At 46.4% G+C, this 10,390-nt stretch overlaps 1 long non-coding RNA gene across 1 annotated transcript in view; it reads left to right on the forward strand.

The window, feature by feature from the left end:
- Positions 1–2,606: 2,606 nt before the first annotated feature.
- LOC120987265 overlaps positions 2,607–10,390 on the forward strand; it is a 16,981-nt gene continuing 9,197 nt past the window's right edge. Inside the window, exon 1 of the long non-coding RNA XR_005775973.1 lies at positions 2,607–2,616. This is a non-coding gene — a long non-coding RNA (uncharacterized LOC120987265). The remainder of the gene's footprint in view (positions 2,617–10,390) is intronic.

Genomic DNA, 10,390 nt, shown 5'->3' on the forward strand with positions numbered 1-10,390 from the left:
GTACCTCAGAGATTTCTTTAATCGTGGGGGTGTGCCACTCTGAGAAATGTTCCCTCTTAGTCCTGGAGAACTTACCGGTCGAGGTGGTACTAGGGTTGCTTTGGCTCCGATTACACAACCCCACTATTAATTGGTCCAGGGGGGAGTTGGTGAAATGGGGACCTAAGTGTGACTCGTGCTTGTCTGTGGTACAAGCTGGGCTCTCAGTAGAATCTGATATATTACCCACGGTCATTAGGGAATATTCTGATGTGTTCTCATCACCTACCCCGGAGGTTCTACCACCCCATAGACCTTATGATTGCACCATAGAGTTAGTAGAAGGTGCCAGGTTTCCTAAGGGGCGTATTTATAATCTCTCTAAGCCCGAACGCAAGGCCATGGAGCATTATATTAAGGAAAGCCTCGGTAAGGGGCACATTAGACCTTCTGTCTCTCCTATGGGAGCGGGGTTTTTCTTTGTTAAGAAGAAGGATGGTGGTCTTAGGCCTTGTATCGATTACCGGAAATTGAATAAGATCACTATCCAGAATAGATAGATACTCTCTCCCATGGATTCCGGATTTATTTAACCAGGTTCTGGGGGCAACGTGGTTTTCTAAGATTAACCTGAAAGGGGCATATAATCTAATCCGAATCAAGGAGGGAGACGAATGGAAGACGGCGTTCAATACTCAGGCAGGGCACTATGAATATCAGGTTATGCCTTTTGGACTCAGCAATGCCCCAGCTGTGTTCCAAAACTTTATGAATGATATTCTTAGAGAGTTTTTAGGTAAATTTGTCATTGTCTATCTTGACGACATTTTGATATTTTCTCCTGATTTCAAATCTCATGTGTCTCATGTTAGACAAGTATTAGAGGTGTTGAGGGAGAATCAGTTGTCCGCTAAACAAGAGAAATGTGTCTTTGGTGTACAGGAGATACTGTTTCTAGGGCATGTCCTGACCCCTCACGCCTTCAAGATGGATCCTGGTAAGGTACTAGCTATTAAGGAATGGGTAAGGCCTTCATCCGTAAAATAACTTATTACGGATTTTAACGCTGGAATAAAGGTCAACTATAATTTCACCTGAATTGAGCTGGATACTTTTTTTTTAATATTTTTTTTCTAATCTTCTGGACTTTACCGGATCCAGGTGTGGCATCCATGCACAAAGGGTGTTTGAAATCAACGCAGGTGAGAGCTGCCTTACTATATTATCTACAACGGTTCTTAGGTTTTGCCAATTACTACCGTAAATTTATTAAGAATTTTTCAGTAATTGCTAAACCGTTGACCGACCTTACTAAGAAAGGGGTGGATTTGGAGAACTGGTCTACTGAGGCCATTACTTCGTTTGAAACACTAAAAAAGGCATTCAGTAGCGCTCCCATTCTGATCCAGCCAGATCAGGAGAGACCTTTTATTGTGGAGGTGGATGCGTCTGAGGACGGCGCAGGAGCAGTCCTTTCACAAGGTCCTGCTAGTCTAACTAACCTGAGGCCGTGTGCATTCTTTTCCAGAAAATTTTCTTCCACCAAGAGAAACTACGACATAGGGAATCGGGACTTGCTGGCCATTAAGTGACATTTGAGGAGTGGAGGCATTTTCTGGAGGGGGCAAGGCATTGTGTAACTGTTGTCACTGACCATAAGAACCTTATGTTTCTCGAATCTGCTAAGAGGTTGAATCTCCATCAGGCTAGATGGGCACTGTTTTTTACTAGTTTTGAATTCTCCATTACTTTCAGGCCTGGAAGTAAAAACGTGAAGGCTGATTATCTCGGAGCTTCCATGCTTTTCAGCCTACAGAGGCACCGCCTGAATCCATCCTACCAGCAAATATCTTCGTAGCAGCCTTAACCCAAGATATCTCGGCTCTCATTAAGGCTGAACAACATCTGGCACAGGCAACCACCCCAACAGATAAGTTGTTTGTCCAGATACAATTTCGTCTCCAGCTTTTGGGTGAGTGTCATGATTCTGCCTTTTGTGGACATCTGGTTTTCAGTAGTGTTGATCACAAATATTCGAATTGCGAATTTTAATCGCGAATACCTGCACTTCGAAAATTCGAGAATATTTAGAATATCACAAAATATATTCGTAATCGCGAATATTTGAGTTTTTTTTAAATACCAGTTCATGCGAATTTTCGCAATCAAGAAAATAATGTTTAGATCATGAATTCGCGAATTCTCAAATATATGGCAAATATATGCCCAAATATTTGCGAAATATCGCGAATTCGAATATTGCCCTTGTCGCTCATCACTAGTTTTGAGGGCACTAGAGAGCTGGTTTCTAGATCTTATTGGTGGCCCACTCTATTTAGGAATGTCAAGTCCTACGTGTCAGCCTGTGAGGTTTGTGCTAGGTCTAAGACACCTAGGACTCGCCCTGCTGGTAACCTACGACCCCTACTCATTCCCAGTAGACCCTGGTCCCATATCTCGATGGACTTTATTACTGACCTGCCGCCAGTGGAGGGTAAGACTGTGGTTTGGGTAGTGGTCGATAGGTTTAGCAAGATGGTTCATTTCATTCCCCTGTCTAAACTCCCGAATGCCAAGACCCTGGCGTCTATTTTTGTGAAAGAAATTGTACGGTTACATGGTATCCCGGAAAATATTGTATCTGACAGGGGTGTGCAGTTTGTGTCCAAATTTTGGAGGGCTTTCTGTCCTCAGCCTACCACCCTGAGAGTAATGGGCAGACTGAACGCATTAATCAGTCTGTGGAACAATTCCTGAGGTCGTATGTTGCTGATGACCAGCAATTATGGGTTAAATACCTTCCGTTGGCTGAATTTGCTTTGAATAACCGTGTTAATTCTTCTGCTGGGGTCTCCCCTTTCTTTTGTAACCATGATTTTCATCCCCGTTTTCATTCTGGGTCGTCAGTCTGCTCCTCTAACCCTGAAGCGGATAAACTCTCCTCCGAACTGTGCACAGTTTGGGCCCGGGTTCAATCGAACCTAGAAAAGGCTCAAAGTTCTCAAAAACTCCGGCCGATAGGAGACGTTCCAAGGGAGTGAACTTTCAGGTTGGGGATAAAGTATGGTTGTCCTCCAAGAATCTATCTCTCAAGGTAGCTTCTAGAAAATTTGCTCCTCGTTTTATTGGACCGTATAAGTTCACGGAGGTGATTAATCTGGTATCGTTTAAGTTGGAGCTGCCCGAGTCATTCCACATTCATAATGTATTTCATAAATCTCTACTTAAAAAGTATTTTGAACCTTTTATACCATTGAAAACCTCGCCTCCGGCGGTTCTTGTTAGTAAGGCTGTCGAGTATGTGGTGTCTAAGATAGTGGATGTCAGGAGAGTGCGTAATTCCTTACAGTGCCTCATTCACTGGAAGGGGTATGGACCCGAAGAGAGATCTTGGGTACCCGCCAGGGAGGTTCATGCTCCTAGACTTGTTCCAAAATGTAATTTAGAACACCATGAAAGGCCATCGCCTAAAGTCTTGGATTCGGTGGCCCCTCGTAAAAGGGGGGGTACTGTCACGGGGCGCCAAAGGCGCACTCAGTCTCCTATCAGCCGCAGACCTGCTGCTTAGCTTCGGCAGCGAGGATCTGTGTTTGGCCTCATTCCCAGGGTGGCTTTGCTAGCTGGGAGGCTCCCTGCTCCTAGGTCTGCCTTGAGCGCCGAACTGATCACTCGGTGCTCAACTTGTCTGTCTGTCGGTCATGTGACGCTGGCCACGTCACATGACCCTCAGACCCCACTATAAATACAGGCTGCGTGCTGGCCGCAGGTTGCCTGTTAATTCTAGGTTCCTGGCTATTTGTTGGACTACTGAATACTCACCTGATCCTGTTCCCTGACGATCCTTTGCCTGCTCCTCCTGTACTGCGCATCTCTCCTGGTATCCTGACCCCGGCTTCCACCTGACGATTCTTTGCGGACTCCTGTTGTACTTTGTTTCTCTCCTGGTATTTGACCTCGGCTTTTCCTGACTATTCTCTGCTCATTCCTTAGTACTGCGTAGCTCTCTAGGTATTGACCCGGTCCGTTCACGTTCCGTTATTTGTCTTGTCTGTCTTCCCAGAACTAAGTTAGGGACTGCCGTCTAGTTGTCCCCTGTCATTAGGACTTACGAGGCCAGTAGGCAGGGCCAGGGGTGAGGGTGGAGCGCAGTGGTCACTATCCTCCCCCCTGTGTGTAGTGTATGTGACCGTCACAATAGCTGAATTTTGGTGCAGACGCAGAATCAACACTCCAACAGCAGCCGCCGCATGGTGTCTGCCTCACATTGTTTTTAATAGAAGCACTGCATTTCATGACCAGCAGTTTAAGGTTGTGACTGGGCAAAGATGGGGGTTTCCCACTTGGCACTGTGTCCAGATGGATGCCGCTTAAAGCAGTGACAGGTGTCCGCTTGAGGTTTAGCTCAATTCAGTGGAGCTAAACCACGAGTGGGTCCGCGGCCTTCAAAGTGAATAACCGCAGTGGTTTCTGCATCAGATTTTGACAGCATCAAAGTCCGACATGTGAACACACCATAAGGGGGAATAAAGGGGATTGGGTCGGATTGTGCAGATAAAGATTGGATGGAGTTAGTGCTGTACCAATAGAGTTACATTTATCTGGGTCTGTCTCTCTAGAGATAGAAATGGGGGTTGGGGTGTTAATGTCAGCCCAAGGGTAGAAAAACACCGCTGGCCGACACTAACACCTAGTGATAGTAATGCAGGTGTCCGTCAGATGCCTCCATTATAAACACCACACTTAAAAACCCCACAAAAAAAAATATATATATTACTTAAATAACCACTCTTCGACTCCAGCCCTTTAACTCCTTAAGGACACAGCCATATTTCGCCTTAAGGACCAGGCCATTTTTTGCAAATCTAACCAGTGTCTGTTATGCTGGACAGGATACAAGATACACAGAATACCACCAAACAAGTGTCTAGGCAAGAACCTGGGGATAAAGGTCACCTCCTGACAAATCCCTACCAGCTCTCCCTAAACTTCTATGCCCACGTTCAGACCCTGAAGGTGGGAATGAACGTGTCCCCGTGCCTAGGCTGAAGATTCCCTAAAATCCCTAAGATGGTGAAAGGGGGAAAGAGGCAGCCTGCTCCCTCAGGACCTGGAGGGGGCAGGCGTCTCTCTAACAGCCTAGACAGACAACCACAAGAAAAACAAAACCAACTTATCTTGTTACTGAGCAGGAACAGAAAATCCTTCCTTCCACTGAGCAAGACAGAAGCTATAGCCCACACAGGACACTGGGAGTGGGCATAATTTAAACTCATACCAACGACCCCACCCAGTGCACCTGAAGGGAGGCAGATACAGCTCAACTCCAAAATAAAAACAAAAGGCTACACACGTGCTGCTCACCTGGCAGACCTCCGCACATAACATGAGCAGGGCATGACAGTACCCCCCTTCTACAGGTGACCTCCGGACACCCCGGCCCAACTTTATCCGGGTGGGATCTGTGAAAAGCCCTCACCAGTCGGCTGGCCTTAACATCCACAGCCGGAACCCACATCCTCTCCTCAGGGCCGTATCCCCTCCAGTGTACCAGGTACTGAAGGGAATCCCGAAGAACTCTTGAGTCGAGAACCCTAGAGATCTCGAACTCTAAATTTCCATCAACCAGAACAGGGGGAATAGGCAATGGCGATGGTTCCACCGGTTTCACATATTTCTTCAGTAAAGACCTGTGGAACACATCAAGGATACTCCAAGTCTGCGGAAGATCCAGACGAAACGCTACTGGATTGACCACCGCAGATATTTTGTAAGGTCCAATAAATCTTCGACCCAGTTTCCAAGATGGTACTCTCAGTTTAATATTTTTAGTAGATAACCACACCAAATCACCCACACACAGGTCCGGACCGGTCATACGTCTCTTGTCAGCCATTCGCTTATACCTCTCACCCATCTTCTCCAAATTCACTTGGATCCTCCGCCAGATAGAAGACAAGGCAGAAGAAAATCTCTCCTTCTTTGGCATCCCAGAGGAACTAGTCCCAGAAAAGGTACCAAACTGAGGATGAAAACCATATGCGTCAAAAAATGGCGACTTACCCGTGAACTCCTGCCTACGGTTATTCAAAGCAAACTCTGCTAGGGATAAGAATGAGGACCATTCCTCCTTATTCTCAGCCACAAAGCACCTCAAGTAGGTCTCCAGGTTTTGATTAGTACGCTCTGTCTGCCCATTCGACTGCGGATGAAAAGCAGAAGAGAACGAAAGTTGAATGCCAAGCAGAGAGCAGAACGCCCTCCAAAACCTGGAGACAAACTGCGTGCCCCTATCAGAAACCACATCTGAGGGAATGCCATGTAATTTCACGATATTATCCACAAAAATCTGAGCAAGAGTCTTGGCATTGGGCAGACTAGCTAACGATACAAAGTGAGCCATTTTACTAAAACGGTCAACAACCACCAAAATTACTGTTTTACTCGGCAAATCCGTAATAAAGTCCATAGACAAGTGCGTCCAAGGACGTGACGGAATAGACAAAGGAAGAAGTGAACCAGAAGGTTGAGTGTGAGCAACCTTTGACCGTGCACAGGTTTCACAAGCTGCTACGTAATGGTCAACACTCTTCCGTAACCCGGGCCACCAGAACCTCCGGGACACAAGATCAAAGGTGGACTTACCACCAGGATGTCCAGCAAGGACAGTATCGTGATGTTCCTTGAATACCTTGTATCGCAGTCCATCAGGAACAAACAACCTCCCTGGGGGACAAGAACCAGAAGCCCCCTCCTGGGCTCCCAACACCTCCAACTCCAATTCGGGGTACAGAGCAGAGACCACCACCCCATCAGCCAAAATCAGAGCAGGATCCTCTGAATCACATCCCCCAGGAAAACTGCGAGACAACGCATCTGCCTTGACATTTTTAACCCCCGGGTGAAAAGTAACCACAAAATTGAACCTGGTAAAGAACAGTGACCATCTAGCCTGTCTAGGATTCAGACGCTTGGCAGATTGCAGGTAAGCTAAATTCTTATGATCAGTATATACCGTAACGGGATGAGACGCCCCCTCCAACCAGTGACGCCATTCCTCAAAGGCCAATTTGATGGCCAGCAATTCCCTATCTCCTACATCATAATTCCTCTCGGCGACCGAGAGCTTCTTGGAAAAAAAAAGCACACGGAACCCATTTGCCAGGAGATGAACCCTGCGACAGCCCTGCTCCAACCCCCACTTCTGATGCATCAACCTCGACCACGAATGGCTGAGACACATCGGGCTGCACCAGAATGGGAGCAGACGCAAAACATTCCTTAATAACCGAAAAGGACTGCAATGCCTCATCCCACCAGACGTCGACGCCCTTCTTAGTCATATCGGTCAGAGGTTTTACAATGGTAGAATAGTTCAAGATAAATTTTCTATAATAATTAGTAAACCCCAAAAACCGCATCAAAGCTTTCTGATTCTCCGGTCGGTCCCATTCCAGAACCGCCCGGACCTTTTCGGGGTCCATACGAAAACCAGAGTCAGAAAGCAGATATCCCAGAAACGGAAGCTCCTGCACAGAAAACACACATTTCTCCAATTTGGCATATAATTTATTCTCCCGAAGGATCGACAAAACCTGTCTAACGTGATCCTGATGGGTCTTCAGATCAGGAGAGTAAATTAGAATGTCATCCAAGTAAACTACCACAAACCTCCCCACAAAATGCCAAGAGTGTGCAAAGCAGTAATCAAAGCAAAAGGTGGCTACTTTAAAGAACCTAAAATATGACATATTTTCAGTTATTTCACACTTGTTTGTTATGTATATAATTCCACATGTGTTAATTCATAGTTTTGATGCCTTCAGTGTGAATCTACAATTTTCATAGTCATGAAAATAAAGAAAACTCTTTGAATGAGAAGGTGTGTCCAAACTTTTGGTCTGTACTGTATGTTTACTTACAGTTTCACCAATTGCAACCCTACAATTGCAAATACTAAATGCAAGCTACAAATTGCAAGCATACAATTGCAAGCCTTCAGATTCCATATTGCAATCCAAATTGCATATAACCATACCAGATCATACTCAACCAATCTGCAAAAAGTCACTGCTAACTACATACTGCAAGTGAACTATTAGTTACTAGACCTCAGATATACCTCTCATAAAGTGCTTAAATAACTTAAAGTGACAGTACAGATACTGAAGAGAGAAATATATATAACATTTTATGTTGAATGACAAGATTAAACAGTTGAACCACCATCTTAATCATACCGCCATTTTGTGATATCTTTTCAACACGTGTTATGTACATGGACTATCTGCTGCGGAGGCGGCAGTGTTATATGAAGAAACGTTGAAGTTAATAAAGAAGTTATTTGAAGCATTTGGTGTGCTCTTTAAAGGGAGTCTGTCACTACATTTGGCATATTAGACTGATCAAATAGTGTTATATGTGCCACCCAGAACTTAAAAACGGTACCTTTGTTGTATCTAATGGAGTTTTCTTTCAGCCAAAAATGAACTTAAGATTCTGTAAATGCGCCCTCTCAAGTGCCCAGGGCAGCGTCTCAATCGTCCGAGCCCCAGGCAGCACCTCCTCAATGGCTCATAACCCCGCCCTCCGTGTGCCTCTGCCCGCCCGTTTACTCTCCTCCTCTCTCCTTTTCCACTGCGCTACGAATTTGACCACGCAGCCGCAGTGGAAAAGGAGAGAGGAGGAGAGTAAACGGGCGGGCAGAGGCACACGGAGGGCGGGGTTATGAGCCGTTGAGGAGGTGCTGTCTGGGGCTCGGACGATTGAGATGCCGCTCTGGGCACTTGAGAGGGCGCATTTACAGAATCTTAAAAGTTCCCTTTAAACCTACTGTTTCCATAGAACGGCGCTAGAGAAAGTACAGAGTAATAGACAGTCTGGTTAGACTAAAAGTCAGAGATATCAAAATTCTTCTAATGCCAAAGCCTCATGTTCGCAGTGCGAGAGGTACCCCAGGCCTCTACTGGATTCTCGCCCTTCGAACTGCAATATGGCAAACACCCTCGCGGTCTCTTGGATGTGGCTAAAGGGGCATGGGAACAACAACCCACTCCACATAAATTTTTTATTGAGTATTACCCAGATGCAAGATCGAATAGAGACAGTGTTGCCTCTTGTTAGGGAGCATATAGAGGCAGCTCAGCAAGCCCAGAGTCGGGTCTATAATCGGCAGGCTCGGGTCCGGATCTTTAACCCGGGTGATTGGGTTTTTGTTCTGGTGCCGACCGTGGTCAGTAAGTTCCTGGCTAGGCAGCTAATCGAGAAGTTAGGACAAGCACGGTACTTTTCTGTTTTGGACCTTACGAAAGGGTACTGGTAGGTGCCCTTAATGGAGGCTGGCAAAGAGAAAACTGCATTTGTCACACCTGAGGGGCTGTATCAGTATAAGGTGTCACCATTTGGTCTGCATGGCACCACCGCCACTTTTCAGCGACTTATGGACATTGTGCTTTGTCCACATTGTCGGTATGCTTCGGCTTACCTGGACGATATTGTCATCCACAGTAGCGACTGGGAAAGTCACCTACCCAAAGGGCAGGCTGTAGTGGACTCCCTTCGAAAGGCTGGACTAACCGCTAACCCGAAAAAAAATGTGTAATAGGGTTAGTGGAGACTAAGTACCTGGGGTATGTCATTGGGCGTGGAGTCATCAAACCCCAAGTAAGCAAAATAGAGGCGATAAGAAATTGGCCCCGACCTGTCACCACTAGGCAAGTAAAGTCATTCCTGGGAATGGTGGGCTATTAAATGAGGTTTGATCCCCACCTTACTACGGTGGCCACTCTATTAACAGGGCTCTGGAAGGGACACAAGTGAGTGCTGGTTCACTTGGATGATCGGGCGGAAGAGGCTTTCTCCGCTTTGAAGTCTTTGCTTTCTCCGGGTCCCCGGGTTTGGTGACGCCTGACTTCAAAAGGGAGTTTATAGTACAGACTGATACCTTCGAAGTAGGCCTCGGTGATGTACTGTCTCAGGAAGTCAATGGGGAGGAGCATCCCCTTGTCTTTCTCAGCCGTAAGCTCACTTCAGCCGAGACCCGGTACAGTATAGTGGAGAGAGAGTGCCTGCCTATCAAGTGGGCACTAGAAAGTTCCGCATGGTGACTAACCACTCCCCTATCAAGTGGATGAGCCAGGCTAAAGACAGAAATGCCCGGATCACCCCATGGTTTCTGTCCTTACAAAACTTTAAGTTTTCGGTGGAACACAGGGCAGGCCGGTTACAGAGAAACATGGATGCCCTGTCCCAGGTACACTGTCTGGCGTGTGTTCACCCCCTCAGGGTTGTGACACAGTGAGGGGTTTTGTCTGGGAAGGCAGGTATTTTCCTCCCAGCATTAGTGTTGAGCACAAATATTCGAATACCGAATTGCTTGTGGGCCAATGAGAAGGAATCAATGTCAAGTTCACAA

The sequence above is a fragment of the Bufo bufo genome, chromosome 1, assembly GCF_905171765.1.
Source record: "Bufo bufo chromosome 1, aBufBuf1.1, whole genome shotgun sequence".
Classification (NCBI taxonomy): domain Eukaryota; kingdom Metazoa; phylum Chordata; class Amphibia; order Anura; family Bufonidae; genus Bufo; species Bufo bufo.